We start from the raw sequence: 25,551 nt of genomic DNA, 5'->3' as shown, positions 1-25,551 counted from the left end.
CTGATCATGTCATAGAGGACTCAGTATTGTATTCCTGGGGTGTTCAAGAGTTTATATTTCTCCTCCCACTCCTTCCTCCTAATATTTTCCCACTGAAATGAGTTTGGCCAAATAAGTCTTTCTGTTTATAAAACGCTTGTTTAAAATTTATAAAATAAAATAATTTATAAAGCCACCAAATAGGGTATTGTTTTCTCAGCCTGAATCATATTTTCTTTCCTCAGTGAATGGGCCTTTGTTTTTAAACTGAGACTAGATATTGGCCCCAAAATATCTGGTAACTCTTGGCATTTTGTGTTAAATGAAAGAAGTTGTTTAAAAGACTAGTAATAGTAGAACAAGTAAAGCAATGACTTCATTGTGTTGCAGCTTAGTTTCTAAAGTATAGTTAGAAATACAAAATAGCTTATTAATAGCCAAAATTGTGGGTAATAAAAGTTGGAATAGAAGCGATGACTCCTCTTCAAGAATCTGGGAGTGTACTATCAGAGCTGGAAGCTGTCAGTGAAAAGAATTTTTTTTTACTAAAAAGATGTAAAAGGTATACTAAAGAGAGTGTCTGATTCCTGATTCTGATAGCACTGTCACATGTGTACATGATGGATGTGATTAGCACTGTCAAATATAGACACCAGTTAATGTTCTCTTTAATTAGCATTGGAGTGTGGCTCACATTAATGTGAGTGAGAGCTATACCTTGTAGAGGGAGAGGAGCAGAAAATGACCAAATGCGGACTGTAAACATATGTGTCCAGTAGCAAAAGAACAATCTCTCTGCTTTTAAGATACTTGAGCAATAACATGCCAGGTGATGAACTGTGGCAAGTGCATCCTAGTAGGACAGGGAAAAGGAAGAAAGTACCCCCAGTCAGATGAAGGATACTATTAGTTTGCATTGGTAAATTAGTCATTAGGAACAGGAAAGGTAGAGATGCTTGCATTTTGGCTTTACCTTGAAGAAGCAGGGATGAGTGTAAATTGTTAACAGAGGTTATAGTCCAAGTTTCAGTCTTTATTCTTTTTTTTCCTCATTAAGTCTATCAGTTTAGCCAACTTGAGTGACCTGAGACATCCAGCAGAACTTCTGTGGTTCCACAGCACTAGCAGAGTTGTTGTGGAGATGGCCTGAGTGCCAGAAAGCATCTGCAGCATCTCTAAGTCATGATCACAGTTTACTGCTCTATTCTTGTTAGGGGGATTTTGTCTATCTGAGGATTACTCTCTGCCTCACTCTAAGAGCCAGTGCCTTCTCATACAGCACCCAGCTACCCTATTCCATGGACTCTGGATTAAAGCTAAAGTTCCCATTCAACAAAGCCAAAGCTCCCATTCAACGGGAGCAGAGTTTGAGTAGTGCTAAACTCTCTCAGCCTCTGCCATCCTCACTACCCCTCTCTCTTTTTAGAAAAAAATTGTTTTTAAAATGTTATTAAAAATATTTGTCCTGATATTTAAAAGTAAACAAACAGACTGAATTTCAAGCTGAAACAAAACAAGAATGTATTTTGAAATTTAACTTACTTTCCTCTCAGACTTTGCCACTGAAAATGAAAAGAGAAAGTAATTGTTATATTTGCCCACAAAAAAACATTTTCTGACAAAACCTCATTCTTTACAGAAAATGATTTTTCTCCCGACATTTTGACCAGCTGAAGTTTCAAAATAAAAAGCAAGATATATGGACTTACAATTTATTGTTTATTGCCCAGTAACATATACTTCAAATGAAAAATAAAAGCAACCCACAGCATGTAGAGTGCTGGGGTGGAAGAAAAAACAGAAAGAACTGACAGGCATAGGATGAAAAATAATTCATCATTCAGCAACATAAGCTGACAGATTTTCTCTCCAGCTTACAAGCATCCAAAGCCTTTTGTATCTCCATTTTCACCCATAGACTTTCATTCCAGATGTTGCAAGTTAGCACTTTAAAATTATTTCTTTGCCTATTTTGAAACATTGACTACTAGAAATGATTGTTCCTTGAACTTGTGAGAGACTTGGAAGGTCACAGAATGATTTCATGGTCCCCCATGAGTCATAGTACAGTTACAGAGGTGTTTTACAAATTCCAAATCAATAAGGTTATGTTTCACTACAGAGGGGCAATCAAAAAAGGCCATAACCCTGAAAAAGAGCAGCATTTATTCATTTATTAATAGAGTTGTACCTTAAGTCAACAAATAGTTCTTTATATCTCCTGGAGTTATGTTACAGTTAAAAACCTCATGATCTATCTAAATTTTAAAATTAATTTTCATTAGGTTATTATGTATGTGAATATCATGGCCTTGGAATAAAGGAGCACTTTTTTTTTTTTTTTTTCCTGATCCTCTCCAAAACACGGCCTCCTCTGTACTGCCAGGACTAAAGGGACAACACATATATGCAAACTCAGAAGTAGATAATAAAAAATACTGCAACTAGCTGTGCCTTCTCAGAATTTCAGAGTATTGCAAAGGAATCTCCAGGCAACTATTTTGTTAAAAGAGCAAACCCTGAAGCTGCTTCTGCATGTAAGGCTGAAATGTCACATCTGTTGTTAGTTGATTAGCAGCCAAAGAAAGATACAGAGCTATCTCTTTTTCCTTTTCAAGCCCTTCCATATAACGTTTGTTCACCTATCATATTAATAGCTTACAGTTTATAAGCTCTCTCTCAGTCCTTGTTACTCATCATCTCAGATGAGAATATGGCACAAGAGACAGAAAGAGGAGAAAAAGGAGATGGAGGTGGAAAGAAGGAGGAGGAGGAGGAGACAAGGTAGTGAAAGGTTGAGATGGAACTGAGAACACCAAAACAAGATAAGCTCTCAGAAACACAGCATACAAGGAGTGGTCCAAAAAGACATATCTGTAATGATGGCAAACAGAAAAGAAAAGTGCAAAAGGTTGTTATGTTTAAGACAGCAAAGTGGGAGAGTTGAGATTTGTTTAGAAACCCAAAATTGATTTAGGAATAGTAACCAGCTGAAGAACATTGACCCCAAGAAGCATGAGACTTCTGAGAGATCAGCTATATGTAAATAGAAAGAGTGATACCTCTGAAGTGTTCAAAACAGAGTTGAGAATGGCGTGAAAGAAAAAATAAATTTAAATGTTGTTTTGTGGTAAGATGGAGGTGCTCTATTTCCATAGAGCAGAACCTTTTTGGAAAAAAATAAACTATAACTAAAAAAAAAATTAAAATTAAAACACACAGATCTTCAGAATAAGGAAAAAACACTTTCAGTGATATGTACAAGAGATAGCTATGCCTTAATGCACAAAAATTATCTTGATCAAAAATTGGCTTCTTACTGTGCTTAAACTAGGGAGACCAAAAAATCATAGACTAGATAGGGAAGACAATATCCAAAACTTCAAGAAACTGTTTGAAAATAAACAGTAGTTACGTTGAGCAGGCATGTATAACTTCTGTTCCATAAATGAGGAAACCGTGCTTTCTCACTGTGGGCTTGGTGTAAACAGCTTTAGCAGATACACTTTATAACTGCTGTCACAAATGGAGTACCCGCTTTAATGCTGCAAATATGTCAGCCTTACTGACTGTTGGTGGAATATATTCCTTGGAAGGACAGCAGCTCATATGCCTGGAGATTGTTTTCCAGATGTTTTTAATGTTGTCAAAGAAAGCCAACAAAAACATGAAGTAAGAATGACTGTTCCAGTTGTCTTGTCATAGATGTTCCTAGAAATCTCTCTCTGGAGCTGAAATGAAAACTTGGAAGAGTTATTTTGGCTAAGTTAGATACAATGGAAACTATCAGAGAGCTTCCAAATTTAGTTTATTCCATAATAATTACAAAAGAGAAAGATGAATACTTCCCTGTAGCTGGCAGTCTGAACAACAAAGCATGTAAAATGAGGAAAAAAAAAAAAAAAAAAAAAAAAGCCTAGCCAGGGAATGATTTCTGGGGACCAGGGAATAATTTCTGAGATTTCTGATGTTTCAGCGGTGTTCTTACAGAGTCCTCTAGAAAGAAAGGGATCACACCTGTGCAGTTCTAACACACCAGTTAGAAGGCTCCAGTTTACCACATGATTTGGAAAATGCTTTATAAATCTGAAGAATTTCCCACAAATATACAACAAATCACATGAAACTGTGATTTGAAGATGAAGACAAAAATGATAGAAAAAGGTTGGGCTTTGGGAAGCTCCTGAAAGGCATTTAAATTAGGGGGGTTTAAATGCAAAAGACAAGAATGTGAGTTCAAGGTTAAAGAAATAACCAACCTAGGAAAAAAGTAGCAGGAAAAAAAAAGAAAAAAAAGAAAAAGAAGAAAAAAAAACAGAGGATACAAATAGATACAGTTACTAATATGTCCCTGTACATACATAAAGAAGGCACACAGAAACTTACAGAAAAGGCAAATTTTGTTAGAGAGTTTATGTTCAAACACTTCTAAACCATTTAAACTGCTATCTGAAGGCCTTTAGTGTGTAAAAATCCATAATGGGCATGGACTGGTAATCACAACAGGGACTTTCTGAATCTCAAATAGTTGATAAAGAAGGAACCTGTCCTCAGAGTGTATGATAATAAGCAGCAAACAAAGCTGGCAGTTGACTCTTCTAAGCAAGGCCTTGGGGCAACACTTTTAACAAGGAATGGTGATCACTGGAGACCCATGACATATGCTTCAGGAGACCTAACTGAAACAGCATGTCAGCATGCACAGAAAGCATTGGAGGCTCTGTCTTTAGTGTATGCATGCAAAAAAAGGATCATTGCTTTTATACAGAAGACCAGTGCTAGCAGGAGCTGATCACAAGCCATTAGTGGCAATTACTGAAAAGGGTTTTGCAGACAGATCTCGTAGATTTCAAAATCTGCTATGATTTACAACTCAAATATAAATCTGGAAAAGACTTACACAGAGCAGACATTCCGTTCAGAGGTTTCAATGGAACTGAAGCAGTACAGACACATGAGTATGATGTGCATGTAAAAATTATTAAGAAATTTTTACCTTCTCAGGCAGAATGTCACTGTACAGACCTGCCACTTCAGAAAGCCAAAATACTAGATAAAACATTGCAGTACGTAATACAAACTATGTATCTGAGTGACTGGGCAGCACTTGTTGGTCCTTAAGTAATAGTGAAATAGTATTTTATATAATACAGGGTATATTTTCTGAGCATTCAGTTGCTTAGTACAACTTTGCAAAACTTTGAATCAAGTTTACATAAACAGAATTCATGCATGATATTCGTGTATGAAGTAAATGCTAAGTGTACTACTTTATATTTGTAAACATTAACTGTGGATTAGTGCAGACAAAGTATCCAGAGAAAGAAAAAAAGTTAATCTCAGAAATGTTTGGATATTAAAAAACAAACAAACAAACAAACAAACAAAAAAAACAGCCATGATGGTAATCCCAGAAACTCAAGATTCATGGTCCACAGCTGAATAAAATATTTTTATGTTTGGTGTAAAAAAATGATACTTTTTTTTTTTTTTTCCAGATCATTATTCCTGGTATCTAGAAATAACATTGCTGCAGGAGTCAACTGTTGAATGTGTGATTTCACATATAAAGATAGTATTTGTCTGCCATAGCACACAAACAATAACAGACTACAATTTGCTTATTAGGCAATAAATTTTATTTATTTATTTATTTATCTATCTATCTATTTATTTATTTATTTATTATAAGGGGAGTTTTAAACACATTACTTCAGATTCATAATATCCATTACCTAACAACCTTGTGGGAAAAACACTTAAACAATCTCGTAATTTCCACTAGTACCCCTTTTCAGATTTTTATAATTACAGAACAGTGCTCTGGAAGTTGAAACTTGTTCTGCAGCAAACTTGGATTAAGACTCTCTAAGAGCATAGTCAATGTTAAAGTAAGGGATGTCTAACTGCTGTGAAAAAAAAAAAAAATGAATACAGAATGTACTGTATTAACAAATGACAGGAAAGAAATCTTTGCAATCCAAGACAGCTAGGCTGCATTTAATGACAAAATATTTAATGGCACAAAATACCGCTGTCATGAGGAGTTTGTCTCTCTGATGAAGTTATTAACAGAGCAAGCAGCACTGATCTGCTGGACCAAGAGGAGGCGCCGGGTCTTCCCAAGGTGGGAGGAGACAGATGCCAAATATCAAAGTTGAGTAGAAAACAGTGGCTTTCAAGGAACCCATAAGACAGACAACATCAATGGAAAGGATCAAGCAAAGATCCACTGGGGGAAACCCATGGATGTTTCAAAGACATATGAAATAAATGAGGACACACTAATTGATAATTGGATGTACGTGTTGTAATTTAAGTAATTTTAAATTTTTAACCTTTGGAAGGGAAAAAGTACAGATGTAAACTGTCCTTGATGAGTTAGGAGTATAATATGTCCTGGAGGCCTCTTGGAGTAGCAGTTGTTGTCTACCAAGAGTTTGAGAGAAGAACAAAGGCAGAGAGGCGCATTTTAATAGTCTTTGGAAAGACTCCTCACTTGGTAAATTCTGATGCAGAGTGGATATCCATACACTGTGCAGACACACTTATGTCCGTCAATATGCAATGAGATTTCTAATAGTAGGAAGAGCCAACACCAATAATGTCTGTTTCAGTTTTACACTGGGCATAATGATGTCAGAACAACATTGATCTGATATTGTCTGATAATTGCCTGGGCTTCAGCTGACACTTGATCAGGATATCTGGAACAAGCAGATTTGAAGAAATGGGCTTGACGTTCTGAAAGAAGACAGAGAAGATAGAAGAAAGAGATTAAAAGAAAGGGCAGTTTTGAGAGAAATAGCGGGGACTTTTATGTCAATCTGTACTGGCCTGAAATCCAGAGAAGTTAAACTCCAAGTCCTTGAGAAATGGCAAGGACAAAACTAAAAGGAACTCAGGTGCCTCTTTGTGTTTCGGAGCAACTGTTGTGAGGTAGGAAGACATTAGTAATCTGTACCATAGCTTTCTTTTTATCTTTGGGAAACTTGTAGAAGGCAGCAGTCTGGATGGATCTCTAGAGACAGCTTAACTTTCACAATGAACAGTTTAACAGAAGTGACAGCTTAGGTAAAATAGTGGGGGAAAATAAACCCAGAAAGGAAAGTGTCTGCATTTTGTGGGTGGGAGAGAGCAAAGAATTTTCAGTGTCTGTAAAAGTCTCTTTTAGCCATGACGTATGCAGTCATTGGTGTTTTGCCTTCAAATCCATGGGTTTTGCTCTTTTGTCAGGAGGGTTTTAATCTCCCAATTTTTACATCATTATTTCTGATTTACAGAGATGTAAGAAGACAGAGGATGCTCTTTCCTGACTGATAATGTAGAAAAGCACCCTATATCATAGCCACCAAGCAAAAGATTTTTTTAGCAGTGTTGCTTTTACTCTAAATTATGGCAAATAAGAATGGCCAGTTTTGTTGTTGTTTGTTTGTTTTTTAAATATAGGTATTGCACATTTATTTATGTATTTATGTATTTTATTTACAGTAGATATCTTATGTCTTGGGGTTCTATTTGTAATTTCTAATCAGAGAAAGGAAAAATAAGTGAAGGTATTAGAGGGGCGTATGGTGGTTAAGAAAACTTTTCATGGAGACGATATAATAATACTGAGAAATATTCAGCAACTCCGTAGCATTCTTGGACTGTTGTGCATGTAACCTTCTTCATGAATAATTTAGCATGTATGTGTGTGTACAGATGCATATTTACACATATTTATGTGTGTGTACCTATTTATTTTACTTTATCAGTTATTCTATTTTATACTTTGTATAATTAAATAGAAGCAGCACACCTTAAGTGATATTTACTGATAATGTCTACAAACAATGCGGACAAATCTCAAAAAAATGCAAATTTCAGGGCAAATTTCAAGGCTATTGCAAGATATTGGTTAATTTCCATTTCTCTCTGTCAGATTTTTCAGGTTCTTTATGTGTTCTAATGGCATCTAATCCTTTAAAACTAAAGTTTCACCTACATGAGATGCTCAATCAAGCTTCAGTGCTTGTAGCAATGCTCCATTGACTGAAATGTATCTCCTCATTGTAAATATTTTCCATGCATTTTTTACAGGGGAGGGAATTGGACACTTCTGCTCCTCACACACAAAAATGCTAGTATTTCTCACTCCAATACTGGTATCTCTGAAAAGTGGCTCTCACTCTAAAAAAAAATTGCAGAGATAAAATGGATGAATGTCTCTTAATTTGTGTGCCTAAATAAGATATAAAAGTACCAAAAAGCAATAAGAACATGGCAGCATACGCATACTTTCAGGAGAAAGTGATCTCTTTTCTTTCAGATGTGGCAGAGAAACCTTGCAGCTCTCATCTACAATTCAAGAATGAGATTATCAAGCCACCCCTGAAAATTCAAAAAGCATAATCCAGTGACAGAAAGGAACAGAAGCACACCTGTGTCCTTGCTGTTTATATATATATGTATAAGAAGGCTGTATATAGCATCTTCCTGCCCACTGAGATGTACCTTGCAGGCTATAAGGAGTAATTTCAGAACAGAAAAGCAGGAGCTATCCTTTGGAGTCTTTATGTGTCTTTCTCCTGTCCACAGTGTAACTCTCCACATGCTAACTAATGTCACTAAGGAGGTGGGGGCTCTGTAAAGATCATTCTGGTTTCTATTGTTCTCCATAGTCACAGGAAAATGAACACAGCCTCTCAAAAAGTTCCCTCCCACGGGAAGATACTCAAGGAGAGAAAATTGCAATGAATTTGCCCTCTACTTCAGATGCTTACTTGCTCACACAGTTCTGAAGTTGTCAAATGTTATTATTACATATAAAATAGCAAATGGTTGATACTGCTTCTTGTCCCCTGGGGCAGGGTTGTTTGCATATTGCTGACGGGGCTTTAGGCACCTGTGTAGGCAAGAACATTACCTGACAACAGCAGGCACATCTGGATCACTGGACCTAAGCAGTGCCATAGGATAGTCTCAGACAGAGCTACAAGTTCATGGCCAGCAGCCAGAAAGCTGAACTGCTCTGCAGATGTTACAGTCTGAGGCGTGCAGGGAACAGCTGCACCCTGGTCTGCATTCTGTAGCTGGTTCCTAGAAAACTAGCATGGCAGTGCCTGCCTTTCCAGGGGAAATAAGTGCAAAAAATCATCTTTGCATTTTGTTCCAAGTGATCAGAGAAAGAACACAGTTAATTTTCTGTCCATCATTCTTTTTCTTATTTCCTTGAATCTGACATAACATGCTTATGCTCCACATGCTTAGAAACTGGCTGGGCAAAGAAACAAATTGCAATCTGATGAGGTGGGAGAAAGGAAGAAATTCTGTTCCTAGTTGTTTGCAAAATGCGCTGTCCCTTCCTAGTTCCATTACGGTCCAACTTTTTTCTGGCAAGCTCTGCAGAAGGGCTCACTTGCCGTGATGCTTAGTGTGTCACACCTACCTGGAAGTTACCTGCAGCAATGGGGAATGCAGAGATCTGCCTTGGGCTCCTGGTTCTGTTCATGTGCTTGAAGAGAGAGGCCCACCAAGAAGAACAGTTCAGGAGATAAGCTTGGCACCAGACCCATGATATCCTGGTGACTGGACAGAAAGTTTTCTTTTAAATGTGGCAGGCATCTGAATGTCTCCATATGAGATTAATGGGGACCAAACCCCTTGCAGTCTAAATCAGCATAGTTTAGTTAATTTTAATGTTATTAATCTTATTTTCAGCAGAAACTTTAGTCCTGAAAAGTATTTTCTTATATATATGGATCAAGGCCAGAATAAAATATTCTTTGTGCCTCAGATCAGGCCTTGAAGGAATATGAAGGAAATGAAGGGGAAAGACTGGATTACAGTATTCTGCAATGAATAACTTTGCACTCATCAAAAACAAACAAACAAACAGAAACAAATGAACAGCAAAAAAAAAGAAAACCCAAGAGTCCGAGATAAAGCAAGTAACTGTATAACAAAAGTATGCCGAAGAAGGATGTATTAAATAGCATCAAGTACATCACTGAAGCACAAAAAAAGGAAGAAGAAAAACCTCAGCCCTAACTGGCAGCAAATAAAAGGTTGTTAACCACATGGAGATCTGTCTTTGGGCACTGCCAAATTGAAAACTGGATGGAACACAATTTTGAAGATTATAACTGGAGAGATGATTAGAGGCATGGGGGAAGCTTTTTCAAGGACTTACTAAGGAAATGGGATTGTAATTAGAAAAGGAAATGGAATCAAGAGAAGATTTCTTAAAGGTGAGCTGAAAAGGCTTTTGTAAACAGTAAAAACACACATTCAGAAGCCACATTGACAACACAATGTTGCTGCAAGTTCACTTGTAATTTTAAGCCTGCAAATGAGTCAGAAGTGCATTTTAAATCTAATTAGGTGAAAATTTGTTTCTCTTCTGCAGCTCTCTCAGAAGCGGAGTATAAGATTCCATGCTCAACATGAGAAAATTGAGATGATCTCTCAGCCCTGGGGTGGCCTGATCCAGCCAACACTTGCAGATGTGCTTAGTTTCATTGGAATATTTCCCCACTGATTTCACTAATTTGAATTTGAACAACAGCAAGACTGGAACACCAAGTGAGGCCCGAGCTCTCTTTTCAGTCCTGGACTCTCCTATAAAGATAATTTAAAGAGAAGAAAAGATATCCGAGATTCTGATAAATTATAAGTTAAATATTTTCATAAATAAATTATATACAAAGGTACATTTACAGCAGCCATCCAGATCATCAGCGTAACCTGAAGGTCCAAATGTAGAGGTAATGAAAAGAGGTGGGGGTAAACTGCAGCTTCTGAGCAGTTCAACAGCTGGTCTTACATGGGGACTGCATCACACAGGACATCTCCTCCCTGGAGCAATAGGACTTCACAGCTGTGGGCAAAGACAGACCATAAGAGGAACTGATGCTGAAATCCCCACTGTCATCTGGGATGCAACAGAGCCAACCCTGTCCATTTTGAGCCTTGGGTTGCTCTGCTCATCCTTTCTGGTTTGTGCTGAAGATAAGCGTCTTGGGGAATCAAAACCAAATCCATATATTTGTCTGGATAACAGCTGGAGAAAAACAAAACAAAACAAAACAGAAAATGAGTTTCTATGACTCTGCCCTGGTGAATTTTAATAGAATCACATCTTAATAGTGGCTTTAGAGGTCCATGGGATCTGCATAGGGTGACTGCCCTGGAACAAAAGCTAGCTTCATAGATTTGCAGGCTGGAGAACTACTATTTTCATGTAGCTCTAATACAAACTCTTAAGAAGTCAGGGTGACTGCAGTCTGCGTTCTTGTGAAGGCTGTGACTAGTACTGGTCATGAGAGCATGTCTTACAGGGACACCACAAAGAAAGCAAGAAGAAAAGGCAAGCAAAATTCATCAATAAAGTCCGCAAAGCATCTCCAGTTCATGCTTCAATCAGCTCCCTAGACCTCACCTCAAACTTGACTCTTCAGGTAGTGTTGGTGCAATAAAGACATTTCTTATCAGAGAGCAAATCAGTATTACTTGCCCAGGTACACCTTGCAGAATCCTTTCCCCTGGGCAGATGTAGAAACCTGTTGTTTCATTGCATAATGAAAAGATGGCAGGGAAGGGGGATTTTATGCTTTCTGGCTTCAGCTGACATGCCTCTGTATTAGCTCACTGCAGATTTCTAAAGTACGTTTGGGATAAATCATGGGACTGAATTGAAGTGTGTAAACTTGTCCACAGCAAACACATTTCCTTGTGGAGTGTATTTGTAGTGAATATAATTATTGTTTGAGTTCAAAGAAAAGTGCATTTGTATTTGCAGTATCCTGCCTTTGGGGTGGGGAAAACTTCGTAATTCAGCAAGTCCAACACAGGAGCAAATATTGGGAGATTTAGGATTGACATGGCCTATCTTGGGCATATCTGGCCATGAACACTGACCTCAGCAGGCACTATCAGACCATCTCTGAACAGGCGGTGTTGTTGACATTGTCTACTGCTGTACCTTGCAGAGATACTAATTGGGTCCTGGAAGCAATATAGCTATGGCAGCATGTTGCTGTGTCAAGCTAATTAGCAGCGCTTCTAATGAGTGCAGGTGTGGTAGCAGGTTGACATGGCTCTGGCGCTTCCAGTCCAGAGTGAGCCTGGCTCCTCTGCCCAGAGCTCTGTGGCATGGCAGAGCTGTTGACTGCCTCACATTGAAAGGACAGGGAGCCTTTCAGGGCAAAACTTGGTTCCTTTGAAGTGAAAGGAAGATTTTGTAACATACATGCATACATGCAGTGCCTTAGATTCTTCATCTGTGAAGCTGGGCATAATGAAACACACCTGCCTTTGCAAATCACTTCAAATTCACAAATGAAAAGTGCTGCCTAATGGCAGTGTCAAAGTATTTTTTTTTAATTTTTATTCTTTGTTGTCATTCTTTTCTTTGCTATACAACATGTGTGCTGAGACAGAGGTCGTGAATTTGAACCTGACAAGAAAAAAGACACAAGGTAGAAAAACATCGGAAGGAGAAGCAAAAAGCCACTGAGCACTGAACAAAATATGAGCTGAGTTTGTATTATTTATACAGTTTTGTATTCTGCCTACTGCTGAGCACATGAAAGTTGAATATTCCTTGTGCTTTGGAACAGGGAGAAAGTAACAGCAGAAACTGAAACAGGATGGTTGGAAGTGCAGGTGGGAGAATAATTTATAATGGATAATTTATTCAACAATTTTTTTCCTCTTATCTCTTCACAAATTATTCTAAAACAGATTGCTGCTTTCTCAAATTCACTTGTTATGTGAAATTATTTACTGAACAATTCTTTTAAGTTGTTTGTGAATTTAAATTGTAGAAAGTTGGTATGCTTTTGATTTGACAAAGATGTTCCACTGAGCCTGCTCTGGTGAGCTGATTGGAGGGATGCCTCCTTCTCTGGACTTGATCTGCCTGCACCAGGCTCTGTGCAGGTTTGAGTCCTAGTCCAGTGGGGCAGCTTCCTAGAAAGGAGCTAAATCAGCATTTTTGGCACCAAGTCCAAATTCCTGACCATGTTGTTTCTTAATGTTTTCCAACCCAGGGAGAAAAAAAAAAAAAAGCTCTTTTAACATTTCATGAGTGACTCCAAAAGCCTCCTGCCCAAAAGATTATTTTCCAGTCATTTCATCTGCTCTGACAGAAGTCTATTCCCCCTTTCCCCAGCCTATGCCTTCCTGAAGTCTTTCAGCCTTTGCAGGCACAGCCACACCTTCCCTGGTTGCTCTGTTCTTCCTCAGCCACCCTTTACTCCTACCACAGACAATTGTTTGGGGATGTTTCTGAGACCCTTAAGGTGCCAGAAGCTGGATGAAGCTGGATGTAGGAGTTGCTGAATGTATTGGTCTGATGATCCTGGAAAAAAGCATTTGAATAAAAAGTTTTTCCTCCCTGTCAACTGAACTGAAGTTGTTCCTTCCCTTATGGTACAGTACGAGGAGAAGAGGCTGTTAGCGGAGGCTCCAACCATGTGGCTAGCCCACGTGCCAGGTGGCTATTTTGTCACTGTGCCATCAGCATCTGAGTCCCCTTCCCCTTAAAACAAGAACAGTTGTGCCCATGCTGGCCTGGGGGTACATCCAATTTTCATCAGTTGCAGTGAGGGGTAGAGAGGTTTTCCTGTGTACACACTATTAACGATCTGTCTGCAGAACATGCCAGTTGCTTCCCTTTGCGTAGGATGGTAAGAGATCAATTAGAGCAAGAAAGTTCACAGCCCACTTAAGAAGCAATATTCCCCTTTTATCTCATCTCCTTCTCAGATTTCTACCCTTTTACAGCTGTGTGGCTGGTGTGCTAAATGCTAATGCGAAAATACTTTATCCAGTGCCAAGCAGACATTCTTGTGGAAATGAGTTCTCCCTTCTCACATTTGCCTCCTGCTTTCTCACCTCTCTACCCTGTTGATCAGATCGTCCCTTGGTATTTAGGGACAATCCTTTCCGTACTTGGATGGCTGCCCAAGCTGAAAGCTTGATGCTTTACCTGCTTAGTTCATAGCAGGTTTGCCAAGTTTCCTTTATTTTTACAGGCAGGAAAGGAATTAAATTGAAATAGTCGAGTTTTTGATCACAAAAAGAGGTAAGTGTTCGTTATTGGATCAGCAACTGAAATGGCTGAATAGACTTTGCTGGATAAAATATTCAGCATTTTTTTCCCTTTCAGTCATTCACATTTGTTTGTGATTTCCCTCTGCCCTTTTAAACTTGCTCTTCTCAGTGATTATTAGTCTAATTGTATCTAGTCTACTTAGGTTCTTATATTAAGCTCATCACTGTGGTGTCTGAACATCAGATCAATGCCATGTAATTACAGTCACACAGAGCACAATCAACAATTATCAGTGATCACTTTTCAGATCTTGCAACAAAGAAATGTTATCTGAGACATTGCTGCAGGATTTCAGATTTCCAAATATTTGCTCTTCTAATTAAGCAGATGGAAGACCTGCTGATAATGAGAAAGCAGGTCTTAGAACTTCTTCCATAGCTAATTTCTGCCCAGACCAAAATAAATTATGCTGCAACAATTCTTTTCCAAGGTAAATAACACAACACGCCACTTGGCAAAGTGCCCAAGAACAACAAAAAACCCAAAGACGTGTTTAAAGGTATTGCACTCAGTGGGAGACTTTCACACCACAGTAATAAATGCAACACAGCAAAAACCTACAGCTAACAGAAGGGAATGCCTTCTTATCTAACTGCTCTGGAGGATATTTGCTGATCAATCCTATGAAAGGATGATATGCTTCTGTGTGTGTCCAGGGGATGAAATAACAAGCCTGAAGGCAATAATGCTCTCATATCATGTTTGAGAATTTTACAAATACAGCATGAGGCTCTGTGACTCAGTCTGAATGGAATTTTTCTTAGCACATGAATTTTACATGATATTTCAGTACTTGTTCTTTTGGGCAGCTTTCCTAACACAGTGAGATGTTAGTTTTTAGGTGCTTTTTTATCATATTGGTAAATACCATGACACATTTTTTGAAATGTGTGAGGAAGGCTAACAAACCTGAAAATTTGAAAATTACAAGGATATTTGGTTTGTCTCATTTTTACCTCTACAAACTTTCCTGATTTTTCTTTCTTGGAAGGTAGAAAGTATCAAAGAAAAACAACAACAACAACAAAACAGTTTAGTACATTCTTCATATGTTTTTTGTTTTTTTTTGTTTTGTTTTTATGATCTCACCTTAGTCTTCAAATTATGCCTCTGGTTAAACAGATATCCTCATATTCCAGATTAACTAAAAAATATCAAATAGATAGGTAGCTTTTTTGCTTTTTAGCAATAACAGAAATCCATTTCTTTTTGTTGTTTTCAGATCTCTAAAAGCAACAATTCTTGTAATTATCAAATTTCCATATAGAAAACTGGTATGCATGTGGGGGTGTAATAGCACAATCTGATATTCCTGTAGCACCAGTTTTCTATAAATAGGGAAATCTGTTATTTATCACTGGAACTATTCATTAAAATAAAAAAATATATATATACAGTATGGGCATCTGTTCCTAGATCTTTAGTTGATTGACAGTTTTTAATCCATTTAGTTAATGCTAAGTGGAACTTGCTGGAATCGTAGCCTTTTCAAGGAATCTTTTCAACTTAGTTCTGATGTGTTCGTATGCCCTTTCTCATGATCTTTGGAATTTTATCAATGTAGTTATTTATTTATTTATTTTAAAGCTTTACTCATAGAGTCGGGTGAGTATATGTAAACTGAAGCACTTTGTTTTTAAAAAGTGTTTTTTATTTTATAGAAGAAAGTTGTAAATGTGATTCTGTTAAGGAATGAAAAGAATCTAAAACAAAGAATATAAAAAATATTATTTTTTTTTCCTATTTGCATGATATTGTGGAGTCTGGCAAAAGGTTTTTGAATATTTGGATTTTGTACCAAGTTTAACAATATGGTATTTTTTATACCTGCAGTACTGTTGAGATTGTACTGACCTTTGCCATAGCATTACATATTATTAGCTCTTTATGATAGGGGCTACAAGGGGGCTATATCACTTCAGCATGTTTACTGCACTTTTATTTTAAGCATAAACCATCCACTGTTACTGATGGAGGTAGCTAAGGACAATGTGTATAGGGCACCTATGTGTTAGCATTTGTGTTTTACATCCAAGTCTTAAATCCTCATCTTAACATTTTGTCAAGGATTTTCATTGCTGCTGTCTCAATACAATAGCCAACACTTCAGCAGTGGAGCAGCACTTACATTGTAGACAAATCCAGGTGAATACTGGCAAATATTATAGAATATTTTTGTATCTTGATACTTTTAAGGCTTTCATCCTGAATTTGTCCTTTTGATTTCTCAGATGAAAGATTTTAAATCTGCCTGGCTTTAATGTCTGTATTCGCTGGTGTGAATTGGCAGACAGACTGGGAGAGATTTTGTCCCTTCACCTCTCCCCTGATGATTTACGTGGATAGGGGGGTTGATCACTTTCTGTTGTCAGCATTTGTTTTCTTTTCTACTTGAGGCATATCTTAAGTGTAGAGTAATAAATAACACAATTCCAGCTCTTATGGCTTCAGATGGCACAGTGCCCTCTGCTCGAACTCTTTGGAGAGGGAAATACTCCAGCTTACCGTCAGAGTTTCATTTGCAAGCTTTACTTTACCTTAGTCTTATTTTAAAAATTTCAAAGCTTTGCCTCCACAAATCAGGTTAAACTGTACATTACAAGGGAACTGCTTGACCTTGAAGCAATCCTTTTTGAGGCAGAGGTGACGAAGGGGTTGGCAGGCAGGATTTATTGTGCTCTGAGGAATGCAGAGGGAACACATGAACATAAATATACAGAGAAACAGGAGCGGGAATCGCAGATGGATCTGGCAGATAAGATTTGGGCCTGTATCTATAAGTAGGTCAAAAGTGTGATGGTATCATCTCCAATGGAAATACAATTCAAAATCTGGTTTGGATGGTATATGATGCCAGACAAGCTTCATTGGACATATGAAACATTATCTCCATTATTCTGGTAAGACTGCAGAGTAAGTAGGATAGTCAACATATATTATAGGCTTGAGAAACTTGGAGCAAAATATATAAGGTAACTGGAAATATAGCACAGAAAACCCTCCCACTGAACAGTGCCAAAACTATGTGGGGCTGTGTGATAAAGGACTTGAAGAGCTGCTCACTAAAGCCAGTAGCAGCAGAAGGAGGCTGGTAGTAGAGTTATTTGTCCATTTAAGAATACATGGACCTGACAAGTATGAGCTGACTCCGCTGGTTCTTTTCCACAAAGCAAGAGGAATAAAAGAAAAGCAGAAAGGTTGGGTGTTCTTAACAGGTAGTCCAGGCCCTTGCAAAAAGGTGAGAGTCTCCTTTTCAAGGGTGAGTGGGAGATGTGTTCGTATGCACATTTAGGCAAACAACCTGTGTTTGCTGGATTTGATTTTCCAGTGCATTCCCTAAAGTGATTATCTGACATTACTGTGATCAAGTCTTTTAGCACTCTAGCACTTTTCTTACTAGGACAAATGCAGTGAAAGTCAGAATCCTTTACTATTATTATTATTGTTATTATTGTTGTTGTTGTTGTTGTTATAATTATTATATTATTTTCTTCCTTTTTTAATAACCTGTTGCCAGGTAGAAACCCCAAGCAAGCCCTCCCCATTTCTAGTCTAATTCTTCCCCCTGAGCTAGCTGCCCATCTCTGCCTTCTGTGACTCTCTGATCTCTCTTTGGTCTACAACTCTGTCATCCTTCTTTCAAGGTCTTCAAGGTTTCAGCTGGTCCAGACAGAAAGGGAAAAAATCGTGCTGAAAACATTGAAAGAGAGAAGTAACGGAGAGAAATGAAAGGAGATAAGTAGGCTTGGGAAAAAGAGACAGAACAAGCACAGCTGAAGAGTCAGAATAGACTACATATTTATTTTCTTTAAAAAGGTAAGTGGTTGTGTTTTGAAAAGCTCCTGCTGTTGTTCTTTCCAGCAGTAAAACCTTTTGTTTGATTTTTTTTTTTTTTTTCTCATTTTCCTGACTCTTTTTTCCTTTCCCTCACTCTGCATTAAAGGTTTAGGATGTGACCTTTCAGAACATGGTTGTTGGATTTTGGGGTCCTTGGATGATAGTGGCTTATTATGTACATATTTGCATAATGAGTTAATTAGGCATAATATGTGGTTAAAATTAACTACACTGCACTCTTTTTATAGGAAGTCAGCACAGTTTTCTGCCAAAGTATCTCCTTAGACATCCTCTTGGGGGCCTGTTAGGATTCCCTGCCCACTTTCAGATGTCACTGACTTCTGGTGATTAATTTGTGATCTCTGATACATTATATATGCAGAGTATACATATAACCACCCTACTGTGGAATTTTAGGATTATGTAACAACATCAGTTTATATTATTAAAAAAGAGGGGAAGATAAATTCATTTTTATAATAAAGAATTTGATGATGTGATTAAAATTCATCCAAAATATGCATAAATAATAATAATAAAATCCATCTTTGTTTTTAGTGGTGCACTACATATAATGTCCATTTGGCTCCTGTGATAGGTATGTTTCCTGTCCTTCCTGATTGGAGAAGCAATGCACCTGTGAGTTGCAGCCAAGCTCATGAAGTGTTTTCTTACAGGTATGTCCAATTTGTGATGTCTATAAACCTGTATAATGCCCATCACTGTGGATCTGTGCTCCTCAAGGTGCTCCATGTTGACCCTCTTAGGTCTCCCCATCCATGCTGAGGCTGATTCTGGTTCATGGGATAAGGCAGGACACAAGTTATTGTCTATTCTTTAATACTGTCTCTGTTCTTTGAAGTTGGCCATGCTTTGAGCAGAAGGTTGAGCCACAGACCTCTGGAGGTCCCTTCACACCTCAGTTATTCTGCAACTCAATGGTTATTTGTCCAGTGACATGACATCATTAAGTATTGATGCACTTGCCATTTCAGCAACCATTGATCAGAACTAGGAAGCAGACCTAGCTTCTCTGAAGCAGAGCTAAAGCTCTTATATTGCAGTTCCATTTATGTGTGATGATCTATTTTCTCTTAAAGGACAATCTAGAACAGCAGATTCTGTTGCCCTTTCGCATGTTCAGGCTTACTCTGCATTTATTATGGAATAAGACATATTCCACTGTCTCTCCCATGGCATTGAATTTCCAGTGTTCTGTGTGCCAGGACTTTACATTACATTCACCTGCTATTATATTGCCTGCTCCAGGTGATGTAAGAAGAGCTCTGAGTAAAAGGAAATAACTTTAGCAGTGTGTCCCTTCCTGTTCCTGATCATACACCTGGCTAATTTCCTACCACCTCTTTCTCCCACAGGCATCTAAAGCTCTTCTTGAAAGCACTGGCCACTGCCCAAGACAGGATGCTATACTAGATGGAGTGGCAGCCTAATACATTTAAACAAGATTTAGGTAAGAATTGAATCCAAAGTAGAATTTAGAAAGCAGCCCTAAAGGCATGATTGTTATTTTTTCTCTATTAAAATCCAGAAAAAGAAAATCTGCTTTTAGTTAATTCTCAGTGTTCAATGTTTTACACAGCAGGAGAAATAAATGACTAGTAACCAATGTCTGTATGTGCCACAGAGGGACACAAACACAACTCTATATGTTTATTTATACAATAACTGCTTTCCACAGGCCACTCTCTGGCCTCAGAAGCAAAGGTGGATGAATCATGTTCTTTCAACACAGTGAAATAATTGAAAAAATATAAATTGGATTTTTTTTTCCCAAACAATATATCACTATAATTATTAGCCCCAAATCTGGAACATATGTGCATCTTCTGAATGAAATCAAGCAGACAAAAGCACTGGTCATGGAACAATAATGTGTAGTTGCATAAAAATTAAGTATTTGCCATCCACTTTTTAAAAAGCTGTTGTTGACTTTGTAAGCATGCTGACTTCGCATCACAGGACCTCTATGGGCAGGTTTAAAGGTGTGGTCATTGAGCTGCAGTTAGCTCTTTAGAGAAGCATAGAAAAAATCATGAGTGGGACAGGGTGAGATAAAATATCAGATCAATCTGCAATGGCTCTGAGAAAGACTAGTAATATGGATGATTTTTATATGTCTGTTATATGTTTAATACAGTGTTCAAGCTTTTACTCAACAATTTCTGATGGGTGGGTCTGGGGGATTAGGAGGTTCTTTCCAAAGAATGTTATGGCTACTGGATAAGGCAAAGATTTTCCATTTTTCTATGTGAAAAAAAGTCCAGAGATGAAAAGGATGTGTAAGAGGTGAATAAATGAGTAATTCCAGCAGAATACTTTGGAGAAGAGTACTCCATGGAGTTTCTTTCCATGGAAAGCAAATGTACCGTTGGCAGGATCAGGAATTGGTTGGAAAATTTCTGACAAAAGTGTTTTTCATTAAAACGTGTTGATGGATTGAGATGGACATTTTTTGTGCAATTGCACCACTTCTGATAAAACTTCCATTGCATAAGATTTTCAAAAACAGAGTGGAAATTTTTGTCTCTTTTTTACACTGGGGTGATAGAAATCTTTTCTCCTGCTTTTCTCAGCAGGTGTGCTGTTAGAGCTCTCATCCAATTCACGTTCCTACTCTGACTAATTCCTACTTCAGGTATGAATTTCATTCTCCTGTTTCATATGTGATTAAAAGCATGTCTTCTGCTAGGATAGTTCCATGTTTCACTTCAAAAAAAGGGAAAGAAAAGAGGTCTATAGCTCAGTGCCTGTGCAGTTAGTGGTGATTTTGATTCCTTATTCTCCTGTTTCCTAGTTACTATTATTATCATAGAAACCTAGGAGATTTCTGGTTTATCTCAGATATTTGTACTGGGCAGGGATTTTTTTTTTTTTTTTCTATTAACATTTGAAGAAGTTCCAAAGATGCATTGATTGAACAGGATGTCCCAGTGTCCTTTCCTCAACCCTCTATATAAAAGCATAATTACTCAAGAAAGCCTCTCTATCCCCCTAGATAAAAGAATGGAAAGTGAATCTTTTAATAATATGGGTCTGGGTACACACATGCTTCCCTACGGTTATGTGAATCTGTTCAGAAAATTGTGTGCTTGAGAGAGATGGAGGTGTAGTGTAGTCAACTGCATCACAGGGAGATAACCCCTAAGAGACATTTATGAAGGAAAAAACTGTGAGTAAGAAAAGCAGTTTTGCAGGAATCAACATGGAAACAGAGCCTGCTATAATCATTCTGAAAGGGACAGATGTTGGCGTTCCACCCTCAGCTTGTCTGGCCTATTATGTCTCTGAATGCTGAAGCTCACAATGTTTTTTTTTCCCTCCAATTTCAAAAGTGTCAGACGGGAGACAGTGCCAGTGAAATACCTTATACCGATCTCTTGTTAGCTAACTGCGGTGTTTTGTTCCACGGTTACATGTCTGCACAAGCCGTCATTGTGTCAGTCATAATTACCACCTGTTCAGTGGCTCCCTTCAGGTTTCATCACCTTTGCAGTATTAAGCAGCCAGATGCAGGAAGCAGAGTTGGCTGCCCTGGAGCAGCAACCGTCAGGTTCAGGATTTCAGGGGATAATTGCTGCCTGAGCACAAACATCTCCCTCCTCCCTGCATAAAACACCCAATCCACTCCTTTCTTTGGCAGAGATCAGAGCCCCATCAAACGCACTTTTTGCCCAGCATAGGAAGATAGACCCTGACTTCTGTAGGGGCAACTCAGTATGGGCTAGATGGGGGGCTGTGAAACTGCATGCCACCATGTGTCACCACATGAAAATGTGACCCAGGACTCCTTATTGGAAAGAGGCTACACTTTTCCTGTAAATCCCCTTTTGTCTCCTTTGTAGAAGGTATCAGCTGCTTTTGGTGTGGACATCTAGCATCCTAGGAATCTCCTGCACTTGGGGACTACTTCTGAGTAAATCTTAGGAGTATCCCTATCTAATCATGCCTCAGCCTTCAAGAGCTATGCTGTGGTGGAGGGACAGATAGATGAGTCCCTGTTGGGGCCAGTCAGGTAAAAAGAAATGGAAATGCAAAAGTGGCAGGCAGTTGAAGAGCATTCCTATCAGGATAGTGTGTGGTTTCAAATGCCAGTTGCCTTTCCTCTCTTCCCATCCCCTGTTTACCCTGTTTTATAAATTCAGCTTTGGCTGCATGACCCAGACCAGCAGGCCTGCCAACAATCATGTTGCATTTTGTTAACTGCTTATGACTTCTGGACAGTGTGCTGCTGTGATTGTCACACAGTTTCACTTAAACATATGGCACATGGAGACACAAATTGCTCCAGCATGCAGCTTTCCATGATAGATTTTTACATACCAATTGCAGATGCTGTTTGAGGATGCTGAGATTGGCGTGGTCTAATCCTGGAAGCAGTGAAAATTCTCTGTTCTGAGAAGTACCTGGCATGCTGGGTTTCTTAGGCTCAATTAGTAAAGCCAAAGATGCTCTCAGACTTTTCCCAATCCAACAGAAATGCTACCAAGCTGGGGTAAGTATGTGTATCATGTCAGAAAGACAAGAATGACAACAAAAGCTTTAAAATAGCGGGAATAAAAAGTGTTGAGAGGCTAACTGAGGAGAAAAGAAGCTATTTCATTTGTATCAGAAATAAGGAGATAGTTAGAGGTTCAGAATTTTGTCATTCTGTCATTATACTGGGATGTCTGAAGTATATTTACCAATACAACATATTTGGGTGGGAAATTTTCCAAGGTCCTTCTCTTATAGGAGGTATCCTGAGATAACTTTACAAGAAGAAAACAATCAACTATCGAATATTAAAGCTAAACAATCAACATAAAAGATTTCATACTGCTGTAAATGTTCCTTCTCTCATTTACATGTTGAGCAGGACAAGCATGAGGAATGTCTTTCACTTTCTCACAGACAAAGATTTTAAGGGATTTACATGAGTTTCTTGCCACTAAACTCTGAATTGTCATCCACTGTTGACAAGTTCTGAGTAAAAGGAATTACTTAATGGTCATTGTTAATGCTTTTGATGACGCAGAACATGGCACAAATTTGAAGGAGGGAAAACCTGGAGGAGAAACAGATTCTAATTTTGTGCAGACATATTGTACTCTTCAAACTCACATATTTTCTACCAGATTTGCTGGATTTGAAAATATGCAAGAAATATGGTAATAAAAAATATGCAACTTCACCAAACTCTAATAAAGAAGAGTTAATCATGGATCTTAAAGCAGAAAGTTTGAGCAGCTGTTACATTTCACCAACTGCCACTTGCAATACTGTTTCATACTGCTAAACTTCACTGGAGTGAGTTAGCATGTGTAACATTAATTTTGGATCCACTGGAAGCTAGGTTGTGGGAAATCTCTAAAATCTCTTGACATTTTAAGCTTTTGAAGTGCTGTGATCCACCAGGATGTGATGTTACATGGGTAGGGGTATATACGTATAGTCAACAGTGGCACCACTCTTCATTTTCCTTGGTCTCTTGACCTGTCTTCAGTCCTGAATCTCACTCATTTCCTTACTCTATATTCCTCACTATCTCTTTCACAAATCCTTTGAAACAAACGTAGTTTCATTTACTAATGTGACTGCAAAGAACTGTTCCTATATAAAGTTACTTCTTCACAGCTGGCTCTTCTTCTTCCAGCCATCCCCTGCAAGTACAGTGTTACCCTAGTCTCATTTTAATTCCAGCTTTGGAACAAGCTGCGAGCTTGTTCATGAGTGTTATTTCACTTAGGAAGTTATTATACTAGAGTAGGAATTGACTCAATACAGCGATAGAAATGGAATGGACTGGAAAAGAAGAAATTAGTGACTAACAATTGCTAAGATGTCCTACTGATCTAAGTAGATTTCATAGCTGAAAAGCCTCGAGATAAGTATGGACCAGAATCCCAACTGTGAGTGTTCTCTATCTGTAGGAAAGCTCAATCTGAATCAGAACTTAGCTGTTCTTTTCTTGAAATATTATCAAAACCACTCAATGAGACTAGTACATATGAAATGTTTGTAGTGTACAATGCTCCTATCATGGGACAGTAGGAAACTGTAATTGAATATTTCCAAGGACCTTCTTCCTACTAGTTAACCTGGAGTATGCTGTATACATACAAAGAATTTTTCTAAGCATTTTTAACTTGCTTTTACCAAGAACTCTGTTAGAAGGTCCAGGATGGCTCTGAATGAACAGGAATTGTTTGGAAACAGCTGGATATTAGTGAGCCAAACCAAACCTGGACGCTGTGGGCTTGACTGTATGACATGCCTGTGTTTTCATTGAAATCTCACCAGGACGCTGTGTCAGACAAATGTGTTCCTGGAGTACAGGTGGCAGGAAAGGCTTGGCCATATGGAGAAGCATTGCTCTTTCTGCCTGCCAAAAGCTGTGCTAGATGCCCCACAAAACAGAAAGAGGATTTGCTGTGGCCTAAGGGACTTGTTAACTCCATTGGACATAACATGATGGCAAAAATATTTTCCTCCATTAGAAACAGTAGAAAAAAGGTGGTGTTAGGAAAATAGTGGTCAGTATTAAGTGAATAATGCAGTTACATAAGGAAAGAGCTATAGGAAAGCCTTGGCCTTACCAGTATTGTGGCAAAAATAAAGTAAGAACTTGTCACAGAACCTCTGTCCCCTCTGTTCTCTCTAAGCATATCAGTAGCGAGATCATGCGTATTGTAACTCTTACCAGAAGTTATATGATTCTCTCACTTTTGAGTTGGTCTCTGGCCTATGATGCCCTCTGTGTCACTCAGAGTTACGCAGTAACTGAGTGAATTTGTATCTCAGGCACAGCAATGAAGATAGTGACCTGCCAGCTTTTCACTTCTACCCCCAATCTAAGAGGGATTTATTTCCTGATAACAGTGTAAAATTTGGAGAAAATGGAGTTTAAGACTTTAGTTTTTGGATACCACCCTTATCCTAAACTCAACTGTATTCCAAAGATAGCCTGAATAGGTAGACCTGCCCCAGACATCCCTCATGCTGTACCACTGCACAGGAGTAACTTTTGTCAGATGGATATAATCCATTTAAAAATCTTTCAGGATAGTTGGCAGGACTTCCCTGTTTGGTCAAAACTGCCTGAGTGGCTGAAGGGAAGGTGGGATAACACTCCCAGAGACTGTGATTATGCTGTTTCCTCATACCTATCCCAGTGCCCTCAGGGCAGGTGGCTTGCCAGGAACAGACAAGAATGCCTCACAGCTACTCCAAGTAGGTGTTAAGGTTTTTTCAAATTGCCAGAGGTATTCAGTTCATTGCTGCTTAGGCTCCAAACTGAATGAGTTGGCTTGGCCTGAGAACTGCTGTTCTTCAAAAAAAATGTATTCACTGCTGCTATGACCAAACTGGTGAGCTATGCTGGCACATGTACAAGCACTATGAGCTTTGGTATCAGTTACTGCTGTAGCACCTCAAGAGGTCATGCAGACAGGGACCACTACACCTAAGCTGACCTTGAAAGACATTTGTGCAGCCTGTTCATAAGAGTCACCAGGAGCAGAGATTTCACATCCCCTTCAGCAATTGATTTTTGTGCTAACCTCTCTCTACCAGTTCCCTGAGGTATTTTAAAATGCTTAATCTAAATCCTTAAGCCAATAATAGCTACATGGAGA

At 38.4% G+C, this 25,551-nt stretch overlaps 1 long non-coding RNA gene across 10 annotated transcripts in view; it reads left to right on the top strand.

The window, feature by feature from the left end:
• LOC106016692 (uncharacterized) overlaps positions 1-25,551 on the top strand; it is a 255,490-nt gene that overhangs the window by 173,731 nt on the left and 56,208 nt on the right. For 9 of the 10 annotated variants that reach the window (XR_011808324.1, XR_011808331.1, XR_011808328.1 and 6 more), the window contains 4 exons: positions 17,725-17,896; positions 18,516-18,594; positions 19,294-19,388; positions 20,512-20,573. This is a non-coding gene — a long non-coding RNA (uncharacterized lncRNA). Of the gene's footprint in view, positions 1-17,724; positions 17,897-18,475; positions 18,595-19,293; positions 19,389-20,511; positions 20,574-25,551 lie in introns of all 10 variants that reach the window. The other variant, XR_011808325.1, reaches the window with a different exon arrangement.

The sequence above is a fragment of the Anas platyrhynchos genome, chromosome 3, assembly GCF_047663525.1.
Source record: "Anas platyrhynchos isolate ZD024472 breed Pekin duck chromosome 3, IASCAAS_PekinDuck_T2T, whole genome shotgun sequence".
Lineage (NCBI taxonomy): Eukaryota > Metazoa > Chordata > Aves > Anseriformes > Anatidae > Anas > Anas platyrhynchos.
Note: the sequence above shows the minus strand (reverse complement) of the source record. Positions and strands in the feature narration are given on the sequence as shown.